Raw genomic sequence first — 25,373 nt, 5'->3', positions numbered from 1 at the left:
GTGTGAGTTTTTATTTTTATTCTAGAGCTTTCAGGTGTACTATTAAGTCACTATTATGACTTCTCTCTAAAACTTTTTCATATAGAGACTTTAAGCTATGAAGTTGTCCATTATAATCACTGTCATTCATGAGTTTGGGTATGTAGTGTATTCATTTTAATTAAAAAGTTATAAGATGTTAGATGTTTGATGTCAGTTAGTTCTAACATTTCTGTTAAGGTTTTTTCTGAATAACTTGTCTAGTGACAAGAGTGAGGTATTGAAGTCTCCCAATATTAGCATGTGAGTATCAATATGTGTTTTAAGTTGTAGTACTATTTGTTATATGAATTTGGATGCCCTTGTATATGGTGCATAATTGCTAAGAACTGCAAGGTTCTCTTAGTGGATTTTTCCTTTGAAGAATATGTTGTATTTCCATCCATTTGCCTGCAAAATTCAAGGATGGAAATAGAAAACACTATTCTGAGTGAGGTAACCCAGACCCATAAAGATGAACATGGGATGTACTCACTCATATTCGGTTTCTAGCCATGATTATAGGACATCGAGCCTATAAGTTTGGGATCCTTGAGAAGATAATAAGAAGGTGAACTCCCAAAAAAGATATAGTAATCCTCCTGGATATTGGAAGTAGACACGATCGCCAGGCAAAATTGGGAACTTGAGGGTTGGGCAAGACTGGGCCAAGGGAAGATGGGGAGAGAAAAGTGTGAAGGGGAGAGCGGGGGGAGCTCGGAGGAATGGGGTGCTTGGGATATAGGAAGGGTGGATATGAGAGCAGGGAAGCATATATCTGAATTTAAGGAGCTACCTGAGGGTTGTCAAGAGACTTGACCCTAGAGGGGTTCCCAGGTTTCCAGGGAGACGCCCCCAGTTAGTTCCTTGGGCAGCTGAGGAGAGGGAGCCTGAAAAGGCCAGTTCCTATAGCCATACTGATGAATTTCTTGCATATCACCATAGAACCTCCACCTGACGATAGATGAAGAAAATGACAGAGCCCCACCTTGGAGCACCGGACTGAGCTCCCAAGGTCCTGATGAGGAGCAGAAGGAGAGAGAACATGAGAAAGAAAGTCAGGACCGTGAGGGAACCTCCAGCTGGCGACAGATGGGGAAGGTGACTGAGCCCCACATTGGAGCACTGGACTGAGCTCCCAAGGTCCCGATGAGGAGCAGAAGGAGCGAGAACATGAGGGAGAAAGTCAGGAACGAGAGGGGTGCGTTCACTCATGGAGACGGTGGGACAGAACTAATGGGAGATCACCAACTCCAGTTGGAATGGGACTGATGGATCATGCGACCAAACCCGTCTCTCTGAGTGTGGCCAACAGCGGGGGCTGACTGAGAAGCAAAGGACAATGGCTCTGGGCTCTGATTCTTCTTCATGGACGGGCTCTGTGGGAGCCTTCTCAGCTTGGTCGATCACCTTCCTGGACCTGGGGGGAGTTGGGAGGACCTTGGTCTTAGCATAGAGTGGGGAACCCTGATGGCTCCTTGGCCTTGAGAGGGAGGGAGGGGAGGTATGGGTGGAGGGGAGGGGAGGGAAGGGGGAGAAGGAGGGGAGAGAAAGGGGAGAAGGAGGGGAGGGAGGGGGGAGGAGGAGGGAAGGAGATGGTAATTTTTAAATATAAAAAAAAATAAACCATGAGGAAAAAAAAAATAAAAAAATAAAAAAAAAAAAGAAAAAAAAAAAAAAAGAATATGTTGTAGTATTCTTTATCTCTTCTGATCAGTTTTGTTTTAAAGCATATTTGTTAGACATTAAAATAGCTGTATCAGCATGCATCTTCAGTTAATTTGTTTGGAACATCTCTTTTCCATCTTTTTGTTGTAAAATGATGTGTACCCTTCTCTTAATGTTAAAGTGCTTTTTTGTATGCATCGCAAGAAGGTTCTTGTTTTTGCCACCATTCTGTGAATCTGTGTTGTTTAATTGGGGACTTTAGACTATTAATGTTGAGAGATAATAATGATCAGTGTGTTTTGGTGGTATGTGTGTTTTCCCTCCTTTGATTAGATTCTATACAGTGTTTGGCATCATGCGTTTAGGATGACTAGGCATTGTAAGATGACCAAGATCAGATCTCATTATGTTTTTTCTAGTCTTATATCTAATCACAGTTTCAACCTGGAGTCAGATAATATGACAAAGTCAATAAAAATAACAACTACATAAACAATTTGTTTCTGAAGTGTCATTGAAGAATTTTAATGCAGTGTTTTCAATCTTTCAGTAGTGAAGAGACCACTGAATAATTGGGAAAATTTGAAAGATAAAAGAAGCCAAATCTTCAACTGAAATTATTCTCAAATTTTATAAAATTTTGATATACTAACTTTTACATATACTCACTTCATTGTAGACAGCTGTTTAAATTTCAGCATTGTTCCTTAATGACATCTAAATTAGCATACCATCAAAGCATGCTGAAAGTTAAACTTATGAAGACTTATATTAGTCTGAGTTTTCTAGAGTAGCAGAATTTATAGAATGAATTTATATATATGGGGTTTATTAAAAACCACTTACACACTATGATCCAACTAAACTAACAAGACTGGGCTATGAACATAAGCCCACAAATCCAGAGATTGCTCAGCCCACAAGGCTGAATGTCTTAATTGGTCTTCAGTAGATGCTGGGATTGAAGAACTGTGCTCTAATTCCTGTGAAGGAATGGACTTGCTAGCAAAGTAAGAACAGGCAAGAAAAGAGCAAATGTTTCCTTCTTTTATGTCTTTATATAGGCTTTCAGCAGAAGATGTGGTGCTGATTAAAGGTTTGTCTTCCTGCCTCGAGATTCAGATCAAATATTTGTGTCTTCCTACCTTAAACGTCAAGACTAGAAGTGGATTCACACACTTTAAACCAAGCAAAAATGTTCTCTCAACGGTGTGTCCTCTATTTATAGATTATAGTTCATTATGAATTATAGAGAAGTTGACAATTAATAATAGCCATCACAAGACCCAAAACTTTCTACTAAGTAAAAATATCAAGAAATTGTAATAAAATATATTCACAGGAATTGAAATATAAATCTTAGCCCATACACAATAGCATAATTATTTTTATTAAACACTTTCTAATTATTTTCTTGGGTCTATTTGAATACATCTTATATGGGAGAGGGAGACTATAATTGGAATATTCATGTTCCCCTAAAACTAGATATTAAAATCCTTACATATAAGGTGATTATAAGCAAGTGTGGCTTAGAAAGAGTGACAATGGGTCATGGAGGCAGAGTCTTACCACGAATCAGATGAGAATTATCGCAAATGAGTCTGCAGAAAGAGCCTACCTCATGGTACCATAGTCTGTCAGATAAGGTTCTTACCAGGCATTGCATTTGTCTGTTCCTTGTCCTTGAACTTCACGGCCTCTGGAACAGCAGAAAATTAATTTCAGATGGTTCAAAGCCACCTATTGTTTGAGTAGCAGAAAAAATTAAGGAATATACTATTTTGTAGACCTTGGCTTTTGTTATTGGTATACAGCACACATTTATCTAGAGTTTATCAATGTAGGCGGCATTATGGTTCATATACAATATTGCTCATTGCACTTCCTCTGCTTGCAGTTCCTTTCACTAACACATAAAGAAAACCTAAAAAACTAACAATCTTAAAAACCTTAGATCAACAAAAACACTGATGATAGTTTTGTTGGAGAGGATGCGGAGTAGGGGAACACTTCTCTGTTGCTTGTTGGAATGCAATCTTGGAATACAACTATGGAAATCAGTATGGCAGTTTCTCAGAAAACTGGGAATTAATCTACCTCAAGATCCAGCAATATCACTTTTGGGCATATACCCAAAACATGCACACTCATGCCACAATGACATTTGATCAACTGTGTTTATAGCAGCATTATTCATAATAGTTAAAACCTGGAAACAACCTAGATGTTCCTCAACTGAATAATGGATAAAGAAAATGTGGTACATTTACACAATGGAATACTACAATGATTTTTTAAAAATGACATCTTGAATTTTTCAGGCAAATGGATGAAACAAAAAAAAATTCCTGAGTGAGGTAGCCCAGACCAAGAAAGACAAACACAGTATGTACTCCCTTATAACTGGATATTAGACGTAAAGCAAAGGATAACCAGCCTAAAGTTCACAACCCCAGAGAACCTAGGTAACAAGGAAAACTCAAAGAGAGACATACAAGGATCCCCCTGTGACAGGGAAATGTATAATTTTCTCGGGAGCGAGAAAATTGAGGGCACGGAGGGAGGGCAGAAGGGGAGGAGAGGAGAAAAGGGAAGGAAGAGGAGGAGAACATGAGGGAACAGGGTTTTCAAGATGGGAAAAGAACAGAGAAGGAAAGCAAGGAAAGAGATATCTTGATTGAGGGAGCCATTATGGGGCTAACAAGTAACCGGTAATTCCGGGAAATTCCCAGGAATCTACAAGGGTGACCTCAGCTAAGACCCTAAGCAACTGCGGAAAGGGTGACATAACTGGCCTTCCCTGTAACCAGATTGATGACTACCTTAGTTGTTGTCAAAGAACCTTAATCCAGCAACTAATGGAAGCAGATGCAGAGATCCACAGCCAATAACTGGGCTGAGCTCCTAGAGTTCAGTCGAAGAGTGGGAGGAGGGATAATAGGAGCAAAGGGGATCACTATGACAGGGACACCCACAGAATCAGCTGACCTGAACTAGTGGGAACTAACTGATTCTGGACTGACAGTGAAGAAACTTGTATAAAACAATCTAGGTCCTCTGAATGTGGGTGACAGTTGTGTGTCTGTAGGGCCACTGGCAATGGGACCATGATTTATCCCTAGTGCTTTAACAGGCTTTTTGGAGCCCATTCTCTTTGGAGGGATATATTTCTTAGCATAGATATAGTTGTGAGGCCTTGGTCCTTCCTCAAACTGACTTGACAGAATATATTGAATCCCCATAGTAAGCTCTACACTCTCTGATGAGTGGATTCGGGGAAGGTGAGGGAGTGGGTACTGGGATTAGTATGTAAAATGAGAAAAGAATGTTTTAATAAATAAATAAAATAAATCCCAGATCAATTGCTAGCACTTCCATGAATCAACTTAATAGATGGACAACATCTTCATCATCTTTCTTTCTCTAATATAGAAGTGTTTCCTAGTGTTTTATGCCTTTCAATTTAGATTATAATAGCTTTCGTGACTGGATATTTTCCTCTCCTAAAAAGAAAAATGATCCTGCTCTGGAAAACATCACCTTTTCCAGGTATTTAATGATAGGTAAGCTGGCTGTTTATTTCATTTCCTTCTGTCATTATATTAAATAAGTAACATTTTTATTTGCCTTATTAAAATCTGTGTAATGTAAAGATTTGCAACCTGAAAATCTTCATTTGTCTTCTTCAGTCATTTAGTTCTGTCTGGTGTATACAATAGCATAAATAATAGAGGTCATGTGCTGGGAATTATCATTCTTCTTCAAGTCAAGCATCTGAATGTAATTATGAGAAAAGGGAGGCATCATAGTTAAGTAAATCAACTGGAAGTGATAGTCATGTTTTCAGAGAATGGGGTATTTCTTACATATCAAAGAATGACACATACTTATGATAAAAAGAAAATATAAAGGGACAATTAATTTCTAATTAAGAGATTATATTTCCAAAGATACTTTTTTCAATATCAAAATTACATTGATACTTATTTTTGAAACCTGTTATGGCTTTAGAAAATAAATTTATAACGGAAGGAAACCCTTTATCGTGTTTATTGTGACATTTTCTGATTTTAAAAAGATCAAATGATAAAATAAAAATTGATTATAAACCTTTGGCAAAGAAATTTCAACAAAAATTTTGTTTAAAATTATTTATTAAATGTGGCCTATTTCATTCGTTGGAAGTTTTTTGTTGTTGTTGTTGTTTCTGTGTGTTTTATTTTATTAAAATTTTAAAATGACATCTATTTATATGGAGGATGGTACACTCCTTGGCACACACATGGAGGTCAGAGGACAACTTGAGGGTCTCCATTCTCTCCTTCTGTCAGGAGGGTCCCAGGGATTGAGCTCAAACTTGTTGGCAAGCACCTTTACCTGCTGAGTCATCTCAATGGGCACTGATTTTTATTTTTCTTTTATTTTTTGAAGGAAATAACAATATTTTATTTTAATAAAATGTAATCTTTAGTAGCACCTACATATAAATTCAAAAAATCTTAAACCATCTTCTTTTCCTGAATTTTACATGGGAATTTTACAGACGAAATTCGTTGGAAGTTTTAAATTTTCAACATTGAGAAAACTTCAGCTGACTAAAACTTTCTATGGAATAGTCACTGTAAAAAGAAAGTGAAAATAGTTCTTTTCGTTCAATATCATGGTATGCCTTTCCTCAACTCCTCCCAGATCCTTCCTACCTCTCAGCTAACCCAAATCCACAAACTTTCTTTCTTTCTCTATTAGAAAATAACCAAGAAACTAAACAAACAAACCAGAATTGAATAAAACACAAAAAAAAACTAAAGCAAAAGCACAAGATATGTATAAACACACACACACACACACACACACACACACACACATACACACACACACTACACGAATGCTATTTTTAAAAAAACCTGACAACCATAATATATATAGAAAAGATCTCTAAGGAAAGAAATAAAACCCCAACAAAGCACTTTGGGCAAGGAACCTCTAAAATTCTCATTGAGTCTGTTTTGTGTGTCCATTTACTGTTGAGATGGAAGCTGTCCTTAAGAATATATTATAACTCTTTCTGTTCCCTGTGTAGCTATGACTCATGGTTCCAAGGAATATCTGAAGCATGTAGTGGCTCCAAAACTATAGATTCTGGATAAATTGACTGATGTGTTTGCTCCTCACAAGCTGAGGGAAGGTATGCCTCTAATCATTTTCCTAAGGAACAGACATGTCCTAACTGGAGATGAAGAAAAGAAAAAAGATCTAGAACACCAAGGGTCACTTTGCTGTTTGTCATATCATACCTGAGGAGGCCAAGTACAAGTTGCGCAAAGTGAGAAAGATCTTTGTGGGCACAACAGTAATCCCACATCTGGTGAGCCATAATGATCATGTTATTTGCTACCTGGATCCTCTCCTCAACATGAATGACACAATTCAGGTTGATTTGGAGACAGGCAAAAGAAGCGACTTTTTCAAGTTTGTCACCAGTAACCTGTGCATGGTGGCTGGAGGTGTTAACTCGGGAAGAACTGATGTGATCACCAGCAGAGAGAGACATCCTGGCTCTTTTGATATGTTTCATGTGAAAGAAGCCAGTGGCAACAGCTTTACCGCTAAGCTTTCCAAAATTTTTGTTATTGGCAAGGCCAACAAATCATGCATTACTCTCCCCCCAGAAAAGAGAATTCACCTGACCATTGCTGAAAAGAGAGACAAAGGCTAGCGACCAAAGAGAGCATAGATGAAAGGGTCTCTAGGAGACACACTGGAGAAGAATAAACAGCATAATAATATTTATCAAAAGTATTAATACGAAAAACCAAAAAAAAGTATTAATACATTTAGTGAGAGCTAACTTTTCATTTGTGAAAGTGGTTATCAACTGAAGACAGTTCCAGGGTTAGGGGTGTGGGATTATGTCCACTCCTTTCTCGGCACTGGGACTCCATCAGGCCCAGATCTGTGTAGGGCCTGTGCATGCTGCCACAGTCTTGTTGAGTTTATATGTGCATTCATCCTGCTGTGTTTAAAAGACCCAGTTTTCTTGATGTCCTCCGTCTTCTCTGGCTATTACAATATTTCGGCAATACAGTCTCGTCTTCCACAGAGATCCCTGAGCCCTGATAAAAGTCCTAAATGGGGTGTCTCCATTTAGGACTGAGAAAGTGTTCCAAAGGCTCTTACTCTCTGCACATTGTCCAGCTATGGGTTTCTGTATTTATTCTCACCTAATCCAAGAATTCGCTTCCCTGCTAATAGCAGAGCAAGACACTTATCTATGAGTATAGCAAGATGTCATTAGGTGTAATTTTGCAGCTCCATTCCTTTAGCAGAACAGTAGAATTTGTTTTTCTTTTGAATCCATGGGCTATTGAATGTCAGGTTCTTATTCAACTGAGCCATGTCATGAATGAGTAGCATCTCATGGAGTGGACTTTAAATCCAACCATGTGGTAGATGGCTACTCCTCCAACTTGTACTACTGTTGTACCAGTGTATTATGCAGACAGGTCACCTTTGTAGTCTGAAGGTTTTGTATCCGTGTTGACTGTTTACCTCTCTCCTCCATGTTCACCTCTCTTCTCTGTCAGAGTATATTCCAGTGCCACAAATGCCAGTTGGCAAGAATGAGGGCTCTTTGTAGGTACCACCTCTATTTCTATGTGCTTAATGAATTATGTAGATTTTTGTCTTCAGCAATAGGGCTTCACCATCAGTTTGTAGAGAGCAGGCTACAGTCTTGACTATAGCACGGATCATTTGGGGCTTTTATTTATTGATAAGAGGTATCTAGCTGGGAATTTATATTCCACATTATTGGCTATTACATGAGAGTTCTTTATTATATGCATATATTTTAAGAAACTTTTACGGTAGTAGGTTTTCATATGACCTTCAAGGGATTCTTGGTGTTAGCTGTCCTTTCTGGTATTTCCTTCTTACCCTGATCTTCCCTGCCCTTTTTAATTGACTTTTTATTGAGCTCTAAACTTTCTCTGCTCCACTCCCTGCCTCTTCTTTCCCCTTCAACCCTCACCCAAGGTCCCCATGCTCCCAATTTACTCAAGAGATCTTGTCTTTTTCTACTTCCCATGTAGATTAGATTTATGTAAGTCTCTCTTTAGGTCCTCATTGTTGTATAAGTTCTCTAAGATTGTGATTTGTGGGCTGGTTTTCTTTGCTTTGTGTTTAAAAACCACTTATGAGTGAGTACATGTGATAATAGTCTTTCTGGGTTTGGGATGCCTCACACAGAATGATGTTTTCTAGCTCCATCCATGTGCCTGCAAAATTCAAGATGTCATTATTTTTTTCTGCTGTGTAGTACTCCATTGGTTGTGGGGTAAAAGGAACACCCCTGCATTGCTGGTGGGAATGCAAGCTGGTACAGCCCCTTTGGATGTCAGTGTGGAGATTTCTCAGAAAATTAGGAAACAACCTTCCTCAAGATCCAGCGATACCACTTTGGGGTATATACCCAAAGGATGCTCAATTGTGCCAAAAGGACATGTGCTCAACTCTTTTCATAGCAGCATTGTTTTTCACAGCCAGAACCTGGAAACAACCAAGATGCCCCTCAATCAAAGACCGGATAAGGAAAATGTGGTACATTTACACAATGGAATACTTCCTTCCACTTTTGCATTTAATGATATCATCTGCTGCACAAAGCCATCAATACGTATGTTTTCTATTTCCTCTTCCTCCAGATCATCCAGAGATTCTTCTCTCCCTCTTAGTCCCTTACTCTATACCTAACATCTGTGGTTATAAATTATTTGCTAATAAAATACCCCTGAATGAAAGCATTAATAATCTGCAAAGCAATCTAAATGCACTTCAATTCATCACACCATTTGGATTTCTAGAATTGAAAATATAACACATTTTTCTGTTTGGGAGGGTATTTTGCTTGCTTGTTTATTTCAGACAGGATCTTATTTTGTAGACTTAGCTAGCCTGGAGCTTACTATATAGACCAGGTTGGGGTCAAACTTATAGATACTCATATGACTCTGCCTACTACTACTGAATGTTTGGGGAAAAGGCCAGGACTAGCAAGGCTGGCAAAAGTATTTGGGTCTTTTTTTCCAATAGCAACAAGTGTTCAACAGTAGAGACTGTCAAAAAGTCATTCAGAAATAAGAATAGATGTGATGATTCCAAAAGAATAATAAATTTGAAATCAAAAGGTGCTCTCTGCCACTTTAAGCTGAGATTGAATATACACTCTCAGAGGTGATCTCTGTTCCTAGAAAGAAAGGAGAGTCAAGGGCAAACACAAAGAACAGTATTTCCCTTAATATGAGAGAGCTTAATGCTGATCAGCAGCAGCAGCTGCCATCTCCATCAGGGAAGAGAGGATTGCATTTCACTAAGGAAAGCAAAGGGCACATAACAGTTATTAAGAAGGTGGGAAAGAAGTCACAGATCAAATCACCCACCATAAATGTAATCTTGTCTGAGACCAAACACGACCCTTTAAATCGCCAACACTTTTATAGACTCTTACAGCTTTTTACACTTAGGTTATCATGAAAATACACATACCAAAAATACATAATCAGGAAATACTTAAATTTTACTTGTAGTTTATAATATTTATATAAAATTAAATTGTGTAATAAGCAAACAATAGAACCTGATCTTAACATTAGGCAAATATTGCTTCATTATCATTGAGACAATGAGTTGCCTTTCAGTGTGGCCCTTCAAGGTCTCATTAGCATGAAAAGAAGTCTCTACTGCCCCGTGTGCTGATTGCTGTTCACTCTTCACAGAACTCTTGTAGTTCGTGGGAAATGCTAGACTACTTTGTGAACTTTCAATTTATTATGAGGATGAACTCAGTCGAAAAGGTTTTCTTGGATTTCATCTATTGAGAAACAAATTACTAAGTAATTGATCGATCATAAACGATCAGTTCAGAGATCTCATAATATGGCGGAAGCTTTATTTGTAGATTTTATCTGTACCCTGATACAAATACTACACATTAATGGAAGTGACTTCTTTGGTTAAAATGTAGAGAATTTTCTTTTTCTCTCTTACCTTTTCATCTTGTTTCTTTAGTGACAGATAAGTACTTGTGAAGAATTGCGTTCCCCAGCCTGTGTGAAGCAGTCATGCATTATCGGTGGTTAATAGCAAATGTAGTCTGAGCAGATGGGGGATGTTAAAACTATTGGAAAAAGAGCTCCAGCCCATGGAGCAAACAACAAAAATTAATTCTCTTACTGAATTTTCAATAACATTTTCAGGAACATTTTAATAGTAGTTAACCCAATTCTTGTGATAATTGAGTGAGCCAGCAATTGTCACTTCACATGTATTATATACAGGAGCATGATTTTATAATATTAACCAAATTCATTAAATATAAATAAATAAAATGGTATTCATTGAGTATCATGAAAATGAAGTTAGAAAAAATGAGTTAATAAATAGGATTCAAGTTGTGCAGTGGTGGCACACACCTTTAATCACAGCACTAGCGGGACAGAGGCAGATAAATCTCTGATTTGAAGCCAGCCTGGTCTATAGAGCAAGTTCCAGGATAGCCAGGACTATACAGAGAAACCATGTGTCAAAAAAAAAGAAAATGAAATAAACAAAAACAAAATACAACAAACAACCAACAGTATTGAAAGGATTCAATTATTTAAAGAAAACACATTCACAGAAAAGAAACTATCCAGAAAGACGTCTAAATGAAAACAAAAACCTATGTGTGTGTGCATGCAAATCTGAAATTACTAATAAAAAAACTCATAAACAAATTCTTAAAAGGCTAAATTGTATTCATAAGCAAAGAGTAGTCAAATGCAATAAGAATCAACCCCATAAACAATAGGTCTTTGCTCCTTTTAGTATTCTCTTGCTGAAATAAAACGCCATGGCAAAATGCAATTAGGTAAGAAAAGATTTACTTCAGTTTACAATTGTTGCCCATCCTGAAGGAAGTCAGGGCAGGAATTCAAGGCAGGAAGTGAAGCAGTGGCCATGGAGGACTGCTGCTTAATGGCTGACTCCCATGGCTTGCTGACCCTTTTTATATCACCAAGATCAGGTACCCAAGGGTGGCAAGACCTGGGCTAGCACAGTCAATGATTATTATAGAAAACGGATATAGGCAACATAATGGAGGCATTTTCTAATTGAGGTTCTCTCTTCCCAGATAACTCTAACACACATTAAAATGACAAAAAGTCAGCCAGCCAGCACAATCTTCACGTAGATTTCAACTGTATCAAATTAATGGCTTATTTCGTGACATTTTGTGGTATATCTCGAATAAAATATGGTTTTACTTAGAACTAATTTTTTAAATGTAAAAACAAAAGATTCTCAAAATTACTCTTGAATAATAATATATTTCAAAAAGGAAATTAACTGAGAAAAGTTTGTAGATTTAATTAAAGTTATAGAATCCAATGAAATTGTTAAATATAGAAGCATTTGGGTTTCTTAAAAATTAAGTCCTAAATTATTTTAAAAGACTGATAATTTCATTTTATAATTACAAGTAAGACTCTTGCAGTTGGTATTCTGCTTGAATATTCTGAGGCTTTATATTGACCCAAATTCTTTCAATTTATTCTGTTCAATGAGATCAGCATATATTTTGCTTCCTGATTTAGGTGTGTGACTCTGTATTTTGGAACTGATGATTAATGTGCTTCAAAACATAATAAAATAAAATAAGTAAATAAATGACATGCAAAATTTATAAAAAACAGCTTTTCTCCAAGTTTCTGTTTATTTGCTGACTCATACATTACATATCATCTGAAAACCGTCAACCAATAGGATGCAATGTTAGCTATGAGAATATAGGCAGAAACCAGACAGGTGCTATACCCAGACACACAACTGAATATGAAGCAAAAGTAATGAATGTGTCCCAAGGATGCAATTACAGAAAACAAGAACTTTATATCTCAAATTCAAGACTCCATAAGACAAAGAAATGAAAAAAAAATACACATAATGAAGAAAATGACATGTATTTTAAGACATGGGCATATTTTTGATAAAATGACTATGAATATGATGTTCATTTTCTAACAAACTCCGCCATGTTGTCAGGCATGATAGAAATTTTGAACTATTTTTTTCAGTACAAGTTAGTGTAATTACAGAAGGTAATCTGCAATTTTACCTCTTTTAGGAATGGTCCCTTCTTTAATGATACTAATGAGTGATGGGTGGCAGTGGACTTCATGGATTATTAAACCTTTGATACTATGCTATATTGAGGCTAAACTGCGATAAGTGTTGGTGAGCTTTTAAATCTGAGTTATTCAAGAGATTGATCAACTTGCGTTTACCTCTGGATTTCAAAGGAATTGATTGATAAAGTGAGTTTTAACAAATCTCACTTTACACGTTCCAATTCACCTACATGGTCCTTTGTAAAAGATATGCTTGAGAATTTGGCAGCAAGTTATGAAACTGTAAGGCCTTCTTCTTCTCCATCCCACTTCCAAGCACATCATGCTCCAAAAGATGATTACATTATTCCAACATCTTCAGATCTTATATTGTTCATATTTCTTTATTTTTTTTGTTTGCTACACTGTTCCAACTTCTTAAGAAAGTCTCTGAAGAGCTAAAAATGAATCTCCTAAATGAACAGCTATATCATTCTCTGCCATTTGCTCAAAGTTCTCCACATCTTACTTTACATATACTTGTTCAGCATATTTGTTACTGCAGTAATCACAATAGCTGGGAAATAGAAACAACCTAAATGCCCTTCAATTAATCAATGGATAACAAAAATGTGATCCATGTACACTATGGTACTTTTACACTATTCAGCTATAAATAAAGTGAATTCATGAGTTTTTCATATAAATCAATGAATCTGGAAAAGATCATATTAAGTGAGGCAACTCAGACACAGAGAGATAAGCATTGCATGCTTCCTCTCATCTGATACTCTTAGTTCCAAATATTCAGAAATGAGTACATATCTAGGGGCAACTTCAGAAATCAGGAAAGTAAAAAGGGACCATGGTTAGGTAGAGGAATGGGAGATAGAGAAATAGCAGAGTACAAGCGATCTAATCAGGAAATACCAAAAAGAGAAAAATTAAAAGAAAAGAAAATAGGAATCTGGAAAGAAGATTAATTCAGAAGAAAGAGGGTAAGATAACAGTATAGGTCCGTAAAAAACACCAAAGAAATTATACATTTAACTCTTTACAAAAAACTATGACACATTTAAGACTGTGTATAAACATACATAAATAATTTAAATGAGATTTTTCTCATATGGGCTGAAAATTCTCCCCCCACAAGCCATAGACCTTCCAACAAAAACCTCAACATCAGGCATAAAAAGCTCTCTTTGAGCTGTTAGTTAGGGTTATTTAGGAAACTCCCAAATCATACAAGCTTTTGCTATTGTTTTGATTGCTTCTCAGAGATTAAGGTAGTTTCTATTCATAGAGGCACAATGCAATACAGACACAAGGCTCGGAGACCTCTAAATTGGAATTAACCTGAACACATCTTCCCTGAGGACTTAGCACACATGATACCAGAATGATACATGGAAGCTTCTGATGGAGGAAATAATCCAACATCCCTACCCAACTATGATGCTTAAGAGCTACAATAAAGACCAGCATAAGACCATAACCCTACAGTGCTGTAATGGTACTCATTTCTTAGCAATAGCAGAGAGCTCTCTAACTAAACTTAAGACTCACTCAACAAGAGGGAAATCATGGTTGGTACTGGAGACCTAGCAAATAACCTGTGGCTAGTGAAGTTATATATCTTGAAGAAAAACCTGCAACCACTATTTTGTTAAGATATCATAATCCCTAACTTCATTCTAAAAATTTGTCCTTATATTCACAGATAAGTGTAGTCCTCACCCCTCATCAGCAAAATTCTCATTTTAACAGTCAGGGACCATTAGGGAAAACCATTGTGGGAAGAGGAACTTTAATATTGTAGGAATCAGAGTGAGAGTTTTCTGTGAGACTGTGTTCTCTTAAGAATGTCAGATGTTGTACCCATAAGGTATTACCAACACGACTAGCTAAACATGAACTGAAAAAGGATGGTAGCAATAGTTATTCCCAAATGGACATGAGAAAGGCCACTAGGCATTAACCTTACACAAGAACTACAGGCAACTACAGAAAGTTCACAGTGAAAGAAACATTCTTTCCCAGAGAAAAGCTCACCAATTTGTTATCCAATACTTAATCTTAAAACACATATATAAGTAACAGTCTAAAGACAAGACCAGGCTATATTTAGCAAAATATATGCATGTAATTACTATTAATGAAGAAATAGGCCATGAATTTGAAAAAGAGTAGTATGGGATATATGGGAGGGATTGGAGTATAGTATGATCTCAGGGAAAAAAAAGAAAGAAAGAAAAACTGGACCAAAGACAATTTTGTAAAATTGTGAAAATGCCTTTCTCTAGAGGAAAATTGCTCAGTCAAGTACTGATCTGTGGAATTCACACTGAATAATCATTCACCTCACTGTATCACTAGGAAGACATATGCCCTTTAACTCTATCATCCTAGAGAAAGAAAGCACCAAGTAAAAGGCACTACCCCTAAAGCTCAGAGACTGTGAATTATCCATATGATCATGCTCTAAGTAGTTTTCTTTCCCCCTTCTGCATTTCCAGGGAGATAACCTCACAGAGCAGCTACCCTCCAACTGGAACTTTCCCATGTGCCCTTGAAAGGAGTGTCATGCCTTCTATTTCCAGAATTTATATCTTCAATAAATCTTGTTCCCCTGTACCTTTACATAATGCCATGTAACCTTACTCAATGAGCCAGGAGGTAAAATATCGCAATGCACGCTGCCACAGTGTGGGAAGTTATCTGAGTATGTATCAGGGGAAAAAATAGAATAGCTGGAAAACTGTTCTGTGCAATTTTTTTCATGAAGACTTATATGGTATTCTTCTGTATTTTAGACAAATTTTCACTAAGCGACCGAGGCTTTGTTCAAACATGTAATCCACCTGCCTCAACCTTCCATGTGTTATGAATACAGACCTGTGCTTGTCATGTCAGTCTCTATGACATTCTTATCAAAGACTGAATGACAGTTCAAAGTGAATCATTTAACCCAAGAAAAATCAAGCCAAACAGAAAGTCCCAAGGAACAGTGAAAGCAAAGACACTTCAATAATTTTCTCCATCCTAAACTAGGGATGGATACTAACATATTCAAATTGAGAAGCAAAGTCAGATGTATTACTAAAAGGAAAGTTTGTTCATAATTTTGATGAGAACTAGCTATTTAGGTTGCTTCCTATATACTGAATTAACTATGCTTACAATTAAAAATTCTAAGATATATAATGAATTAAGTAATAAAAAGTCACTTATCCAAAATTAATATACTAGCCTACTGATAATTTTGGAATTGCTTTGACTTTATGTAATAATTTATATTACATTTCATATAAAACAAGTACTTTTAAATAAAAGATTTAGGAACACAATTAGCATTGATTTCCTGAGTCTTGATAAAACTTTATAAAATACTTTTGGGAATTACCCATCTTTTGTGGGTAGTAGATAGATTTGTGTGTAGGACAAGAAGGCTTTTCTTTATATAAGGCTGATGAAAGATTTGGCTCAATACTAAAGCCAATTTGATTTAAAAACAACAACAAAAAACTCTCTCTCTACTTTTATTCAGTGTCTTAGACGATCAAAAGTATATGTGGTGTTGCTCCTCATATTCTGAACACTTACTAATGTCAACAAGTCTTCCCAGGATCCCCATTTGTCAGAAGAAAACAAAACAAAAAAAATCTCACTTTAGTTTCATTACAAACAGAGATATTCAGAGATATTTTGCTGTAGACATAGTAGCTATTTCAAAGGAAAATAAATTGATTTCCTTTAAATTTATAATATTTTATTTATGTGTTTATGTGTATATGTGGAGGTATAGGCCCACATGTGTATAGATGTCCACAGAAGCCAAAAGAGGGTGTCAGCACTGTTGGAGCAAGAGGTACAGGTGTTTGTGAGCTGTGTAATGCTAATGCTGGAATCTGAGCTCCAGTCTCACAACAGAACAGCAAGCACTCAACCTCTGAGCCACCTCTCCAGCTTTAAGAAAAACTTCTTTTGATTTCAATTTCCATGGAAACTTCAGAAGCAATTTGGGTTAAAAATCTACGTAGACTCCATATTTCTTATTTCTTTAGCACTAACTCAGTGGTTACATAAATAATATTTTAAATGATTCTTAATTTGAAATAATCTTTTTTAAAAGTTACACGACAGTGCATTATATCAATACATTTTCAAACATTTAATCATCCTAAATTTTATGGACCAAATTTCACATAATTATAGTACAACCATGTCCCATCTGACAGCAAGACATTACAAATAATACATTACTAGTCAAACTCAACTTGAATGGGCACCACAGAACACACTGCACAAACCTAGACTGTATAGACCCACCACTCTACGAGTCTGTTGTCTGCTTCAAACATAGCTTCACATCTATTGTTTTACTAATAGAAGGAGCACAGTCTAAAATGATTAAAATTAAAGATTAGTAAATATAAAAACAAGTAACACAGTTGTCATTATTATCAGCTCTGTCTAAGACTGTATACTTGTAACATCACTGGACATCAGGGACTTTCTTAGTTCCATTACTAGCTTATATGTACATATGATTATTTTAAAACACTGCTCTAGGATTCCATTTACTGTATTTTATTTAAGGAACTTTTCTATGTATACATACATAAGATTTTTACTTGTATATTGTCAGCAAGTTTTATTGCCAAGGTGACTGTTACTTTGAAATATTTTGGAAATTTTTCTAATGTACATGTGATTTAGACATTTTAGTGCTGCTTAAATGTTAATGAAATATAGTAATATTTCATTTGTATTTTAATAAATAAATCTTACCTGAAGAGCAGAACACAAAACAATAGTCAGACATTCAGGCCAGGCAATAGAGGCATTTAATCCTAGCAGTCACACTAGTAAGCCAAATAGGGCAGGCAGTGGTGGTACATGCCTTCATGCCTTCAATACCAGTAAAATGATCTGGCGCAAGCGAAAGGAGAACATGAGACACGAACAAACCCACTTAGAAGTTTATCAGAAGGGGAAAGCACACACAGGCCTGGGAAAAACAGTGTACAGAGGGAGAGAGGAAGAGAGGGAGAAAGGGAGAGAAGGAGAGAGGGTCAAAGGGAGCCTCTCTGAGTAGGGGACAGAGAGAGGAAAGATGGCGCATCCAGCTTTTAAAGGCTGCCTAGCACATGCACAAAGGGGGAAGACGTGGCTATGTCACAAGCTGATGATGGGCGACCCACGCCTTGCACAGCACACAAGGAGTTTGCGTGAGTGCATCACATGTAGGTGACGCAGATGACAGGCGACCCACGCATGTGCGCAAGAGTTTGGGTGAATACATCTTATGCTGATGATGGGTGACCTGGAAGTGCAGCCTTATGGGTGGCTGAATAATTACAACCAGCACTAGAGAGAACTATAGGGCAGATGAGACAGTTACCCTCTTTCAGTCTGAAGATTTCAAAGAGATAAGAGATCTCTAGTGGCTTGGCTGCTTTGCTTTTGTGATTTTCAGGTTGAACCCCAATACCTGTCTCTATATTTTTATTAATTGTGCTACAATGAAACTCTCTTTTTCAAACCTCTAGAACAAGTGCATTGTTCCGTAAAGTGCTGATGAACCACAATGTGAGTGCACCCACATGGAAGTTTATTGATAGGGGTTTAAAAGAGGGGTTTGTGGGGAGGCCTGCCTTGGAAAAGGAAGTAGTGAAGAGGGATCCTGCTTTTAAAGGGGCCTTGGTGCATGCATACAGGCTTACGAAGCCACGCAGTGCATGCGCATAGGTTACAAAGTGTTATATGATCATAGAACCCTGGGCTCTCTAGTTTTTGCTTGAGTACTCAAAACACATATGCAGCCGTAGGACTTTGGGGCTAGCTAGGTGTTGGCAAAAATGCTAACATTCTTTCCTTTTTTTTTATGGTTATCATAAAAAATGAGTTAGGGATGGCAAGTGGGGGGCAGGAAAGGAGGGTATTAGGTTCTCCAGACTGGTTCCTGCTAATCCAGGGGTGTCAGAACCTTGGGGGAACCTGAGAAAGCTGGAGTGCTGGCCATGTCCTGGAGTATCAGGTTGCCTCACCACTGTCCAGGCTCTGAGGAAACTTCCAGCACTGTCTGGATCTGGCAAGATGCTGTTTGAGGTGGATCCAGGTTGACTCCCTGGAGCTTACACGAAATCTTTAAATTTGTGAACAGATAAGTTTTTTTTTTTTAAAAAAATAACAACCAAAGGGAATTTAAAATCCTGAGATTGTGGCAATGATAATATAGAGGTATAGTATAATGGGTATCACTCTGCCAGAGCTAGATTATCAGCTTATCAGAATTCCTTCAGTGAGTGTTCATGTTATGGGCAGTAACATAATGAGAAAAGGGAATCTGGAACATGATTTATTTATTTCACACAACTCAAAGCACTTTTTTCTTACCACCAATTAAGCTTTTCTATCTTCACATAAACAAACCTAAAGCACCTGCTCCTTCCCCATTATCATGGCATCACCTAACTCAGGAAGCACAGGTGGTTGATGGCTGAGGGCAGTCAATAGTAAAGAGTTATATTGAAATCTATTCTGTTAGCCTCTTTTTTTTGAGTTTGGGGCTGTTGATATCTCGATGGTACTGTTGTTTCTTACACCCAAGAATGTTTGATAATCTTTATGCCTCCATCTCTATGGATAATGGTTGGTAGTCCTTTAAAAAACAACTAACTAGTTCATTAAGAAATTTTAAATACATCATTGGACATACATGGGATGAAACTGATAAAACAGGGTGTGATTAGTAAAGACAGTAGAAGGTGTAGAGGGGTCAGAAAGGAAAGCATATGGGGTTCCCAGTCTGGCTAAGTTGAGTACAGTTGTGTGGTGAAGCCTCATTTTTCTGGAATTGGAGACAAAGCAGTTGACCTTCGTGTACTCTGAAACTTTTAAGAGGGGTTGCTGAGAATGAAGAAGGATTACCATGAGAAGGGTTTGAGGTGGGATCAGTGAATCCAATGAGGGGGCACCTCAAACTTAGGAGCTATGGGGATTAAAAGAATTACTTTGAAGGGACCCTGACATTTAGAGGAAAGGGGAGATGGGCATTGGTCTGGAGGAGAGAGAAGAACCTGATTCCAGATGTTGATTGGTTATGGATAAGAATTGGTTGCCTGGGGGTAGGAAGTGATCAATAAAGTTCCATAGGTGGGAACGGAGATGATAGAGTGCAGGGGGAGGGGGTGAGTAGGTGAACAGGAAGAGGGATGCCAAAAGTTAGAACTGGCCTCCCATACATGAGATCAAATGACATGATTGAAAGCTGTCACTTGGCCCGGTGGTGGTGGTGTACGCCTTTAATCCCAGCACTTGGGAGGCAGAGGCAGGCGAATCTTTGAGTTTGAGGCCAACCTGGTCTACAGAGCAAGTTCCAGGACAGGCTCCAAAGATACAGAGTAACCTTATCTTGAAAAACAAAAACAAAAAATAAAAATTAAATAAATAAGGAAGTGGTCACTTGGAGAAAAGCTAGAGCCTGAAAACAGCAGCTAGAGGTAAGAGCTTTCGTCAAGGTGAAGTTCCTGTTATATTTTAATAGGAATGTTTTTTAAGGAGGGGTTAGTTCATTCTATCTTTCCTAAGGACTGAGGATGATATGGGATATGAAAATGCCAAGGAATGCTGAGAGCTTTAGATGGGGTTTGGGAGATCTGAGAGGTGAATTCAGGACTATTGCCTGACTGGAGAGAGGTTGGGATTCCCAGTTGGCAAGATCACAGAGACTGTCTGAGCCATTTTATTAGTGGTGGGGAATGTTTCCACCCATCCTGAGAATTTGTCTACTAAAACCAGGAGATATTTAACTCATATTACTATGGGCATGTAATTCAAGTTGTCGGTCAGTCCCTGGGAGGGAGCTCCTGGTCTGGAGAGTAGGAAAAGGGGAGCCGTGATATCTGGGACTAAGGTATGACATTTGACAATACTTTACAAGAGGCAGTAATAGTTCTTAAGAAATGCAAGTCCTCGGGGTTGGAATGGAGGTGGTCCTTGACAAAACAAGACAGAGTTAGCTATTAGGATGAAAAAGCTGGTGTAGATCGGACAGAATTTGTTGAGTGTCGGGGCTGACTGTGGGGATGTGGGTTGTAGTGTGTAGCCTCCCTGAAGTGAGTGAGGTGAGTCGTCTGGACTGTGAAGGGCTGCTGCTATAGCTGCCTCATCAGCTTGGTTGTTGTTGCCATTAGAGATGATGGAGTTGTCTGTCTGATGAGACTAGCAGTGAATAATTCCTATAGCTTTGGAGAGATGTGAGGCTTTTAGCTCAGCCATAGTCTGACCTGAGCTAGCTATGGATCCTCCTTTTGTTTTAAGTAGCCCGTGATCTTTCCAGAGAGCAACATGCGAATGGAGGATATGAAAAGCATATTTGAAGTCTGTGTACACATTTGTATTTGTTCCTTGTGCCAATTTGAAGGCACAGGTTAGAGCTATTAATTCAGCATGTTTGTAGTGTAGGCAGGGAGAGCCTATGCTTCAACCACCCCAGTATCTGAAACTATGGCATAGCAGGTTTTTTGGGTCCCCTCATGTAAAGGGGGGCTGCCATCTATGTATCAGGTATAGGTGGCCTGAGGCAACATGCCCTCCTGTATGCTCCTGTATGTGTAAGAGATGGAACAGTAGTTCCTCTAGTATTTCGATGAGAGACTGAGGTGAGGCATGGTTAGTGTTTTGGTTGAGGAAGGAGATTTAGATATTTATGGGTGGGCAGTTTGGAAAGTCACTGTGTCATCTTCAAGCTAGTGCCACCTAGGGAGAAAGAGGTAGAGTTTGAAGTCTTTATAAGTTAAGAGATGAGATAGGTTGTACAAGGAGAAGATAGTGATGGGCGACCCAAAGCTTAGCTTTCCAATTCATTAATGAGGAGCTCCACAACTGCTAAAGTGCATGTGCAAGGTGCCATCCCTGAGTGGGAAGGTCTAGATCTTTTGACAGGTAGGCTACAGATGCAAAGGAATGTTCCAGCTGGTGGCTTAGGACACTAAGAGTATATCCATCTTTTTATATTGCATAAAGGGAGAATGAATGAGTTAGTTCTGGGAGATAAAGGACTGGAACCTGGAGGAGCTCCTGGTGGAGCTTCTGAAAGGGCTTAGGATTGAGAAAGGTTTCATGTGAGGGGCCAGTGGCTACCTGATATAAGGGGTGAGCAAAGAGGGAGAAATATGGGGTCCAGGAATGTAAGCAATTTCTAAGAATAATAAAATTCCTCTTTAGTAGAGAGGATAGCAAGAGACTGGATTAGGTGCTTTCTATTCTAAGTGATGGCTTTGTGGGTTGGGGTAATGTTTAGGCCCAAACAGATGATCTGAGGCCTGAAGAGTTGGACCTTGAAAGATAAAACTCTGGAGCTCTGGCTGGACAAGACATTTAGAAGAACAGAGGTGTTAGTTTGACTAATTTGCAGAGATGGGCCACAAAGGTGAATATCATCTATATATCAAGTGAATTTAGATTTGGGGAGAGACAAAGAGGCTAGGTCAGAAGCTAGGGCCTGACCATATACGTGTGGGCTGTCTAGGAAACCCTTAGGTAGGACAGTTGGGTGATCTGTGTGAAGAGATGCAGATCAGTGTCAGCTCAGGTATAAAACAAAAAACAAATACCACCACCACCACCAACAACAAAGAAACTATGGTGTTTATGAGAAAACTACAAGCACTTCAGGCTTACTGAAGGTAACCTTTAAGCAAAAATTGATTTCGGATGATTCCAGAGAGGAGTGCAGGAGCTGTACTATCAGCACTTAAATGGCATCTTGCAGACTGCAGCTTTTTAAATAGATTTCAGCATGGAAATGATTATGCTGATACCTTCTTTATCTGCGTCCTGCATTCAAATTTCCAAAGAACTTTACCTCAGATAATTTTTCACTTGTGGGAACATTTAAGTGACAATGCCTTTTAATTTTAGAATCTATTGCTTTTTATTTAACTATTAAATGCTTCCTTGCATTTACTGTTTGTGTTATAGATTATGTGTTGTTGTAGAATTTTTAGAATTTTTTAATCTCCAAAAGTACACTCCTTCCAAACCATCCAATAAACATTGTTTGCTCAGTGGTAGAATTGGCTCTTGCCAAGCCAGCAAGAGATGTATTTCAGATGGATAGGCATTCTTCAAACCTTTCAAAGAGTACAGAACATGGCATTTAAAACATTTTAAGAACTTAGGACTTTTAATGACAGTGAGACACAAATGCTCCTGGAAGCACCAATTACTTCAAGAAAAAGATGGACACTGAAGAAGCTTCTCATGGAGTTTGTTAGCCATTTAGGCAAGAAACTACTCTTGCCTGGACTGCATCATGAACTGGATATGCAGGACCTACAGAGAAATGACTGCTGAACTTGTCTAAAGGTGAGATGATTCTTTGGGGTTCCTGCTTTATGAAAGAGTCTGCTAGACATTCTGCAGGACACAGAAGAAAATGACTGACAAACTGCCAATAGAGGCTGAACTCTCTTTGAAATTTCCTGTTTCATGGAAAAGTCTGCTAGATACTATGGGCCTGTAGGCTGAAGATGGATGCCCTCGTGGTACAAAGAACTTGGGGTGACAGTCCAGGCAGTGAGATATCTCTCTGCCAATCCTAGAGTTTTGGAAGTTGCTGACAATGCATTTCTTATTTACTTAGGAAATATATCCTTCTGGAGTCTTTGATAGAGTTGAAGAACATATAGTTATAATTTTCTTTAGTTATGATAAAAGATAAAATAGATATAAATATTGCGACTGTAATTGTTGCTTGATAACTGTTTAGTTATTTGTAATTTTGCTATGTTAGAGTTAAAACCTTCCTTTTTATTTAAACAGCAAAGGGGAGGTTATGTGGGATTTTCCTCTGTATGCTGTGAATACTAATGGTTAATAAAGAAACTGTCTTGGTCCTGTGCAGGGAATAGAGATATGAGGGGAAGATTAATCTGAATGCTGGGAAAAAGAAGGGCGGAGTCAGAGAGAAGGCATGTAGCACTCCTGAACACAGATGCTGGGAACTTTACCTGGTAATTGACTGTAGATGGAACGGCGGGGCTGTTTCCCGCCACCCAGCTAGCTTTACCCAAAATAATTACACGGAAACTGTATTCTTTTAAAACATTGCCTGGCCCATAGTTTTAGCCTCTTATTGGCTAATTCTCACATCTTCCTTTAACCCATATTTAGTAATCTGTGCAGCACCATGAGGGGTAGCTTACCAGGAAAGATCTTAACCTGCGTCTATCTCGGAGAGGAGAAGCATGGAGACTCACTATGGCGACTGCCTGAATTGTCTCCCCACTCCTGCTACCCAGCATTCTGTTCTGTCTACTCTGCCTACCTAATTTTCTGTTCTCTTAAAGGGCCAAGGCAGTTTTCTTTATTAATTAACCAATGAAAGTAACATAGACAGATAACTCTCCTCCATCAAGTGACAGCCACGTGACAATATACAGATTAATGGAAATGGGTTAAGTTAATATGTAAAAGTTAGCAATAAGAATCTAGAGCTAATGGGCCAAGCAGTGATTTAATTAATACAGTTTCTATATGATTATTTTGGGGCTGAGCAGCTGGGAACCAACAAGCAGCCTCTAGAACTAGGCTTCTTGCTAACACCGTAATGGCTCCCTCAATCAAGATATCTCTTTCTTTGCTCTCATTTCTGTCCTTCCTCCATCTTGACTAGCCCATTCCTTCAAGTTCTTCTCGCCTCTCCCCTTCTTCCTTCCTCCTCCCCTTCTACTCTCCCTTCTCTCCCACCTATATGTTCCCAATTTTGTCAGGTGAACTTGTCTATTTTGAATTTCCAGATAGATCTATATACATTTTTCTTAGGGTTCTTCTTGTTACTTAGCTTCTTTGTGATCATGAACTATAGGCTCAATATTTTTTGTTTATAGCTAGTATCCATGTATGGGTGAGTACATACCATATTCATCTTTCTGGGTCTGTATTACATCATTTAGCATGGTGTTTTCTAGTTCCATCTATTTGCATATGAACTTCAAGATGCCATTGTTGTTTTTTTTTTTCTGCTGAGTAGTATCCTAATATGTAAATGTTCCACACTTTCTTTATCCATTCTTCAGCTGATGGGCATCTAGGTTATTTCCAGATTCTGGATATTACAAATAATGCTGCTATGAACATAGATGAACAAATGCCTTCATAGTATGATTTAACATTTTTGGAGGAGTAGTATTGCTGGATCCTGAACTAGGTTAATTTCCAATTTTCTAAGACACCTCCATACTGACTTTCAAAATGGTTGTCAAAGTTTGCATTCCTACCAGCAATGAATGAGTGTACCCCTTACTCTACATCCTCTCCAGTATAATCTATCATTAGTGTTTTTGACCTTAGCCATTCTGACAGGTGTAAGATCTCAGCATTGTTTTGATTTGCATTTCTCTGATGGCTAAGTGATGAGGGATTCCCCTTTGTATGCTGTGAATGCCACTGGTGAATAATGAAACTGCTTTTGTCTGTCGATAGGGCAGAACTTAGGTAGGTGGAAAAAACTAAACTGAATTCTGGGAG

At 38.1% G+C, this 25,373-nt stretch overlaps 1 pseudogene; it reads left to right on the top strand.

The window, feature by feature from the left end:
* The first annotated feature begins 6,771 nt into the window (after nucleotides 1–6,771).
* LOC119821720 lies at nucleotides 6,772–7,405 on the top strand (annotated as a pseudogene).
* Nucleotides 7,406–25,373: the final 17,968 nt, after the last annotated feature.

The sequence above is a fragment of the Arvicola amphibius genome, chromosome 8 (genome assembly GCF_903992535.2).
Source record: "Arvicola amphibius chromosome 8, mArvAmp1.2, whole genome shotgun sequence".
Classification (NCBI taxonomy): domain Eukaryota; kingdom Metazoa; phylum Chordata; class Mammalia; order Rodentia; family Cricetidae; genus Arvicola; species Arvicola amphibius.
Note: the sequence above shows the minus strand (reverse complement) of the source record. Positions and strands in the feature narration are given on the sequence as shown.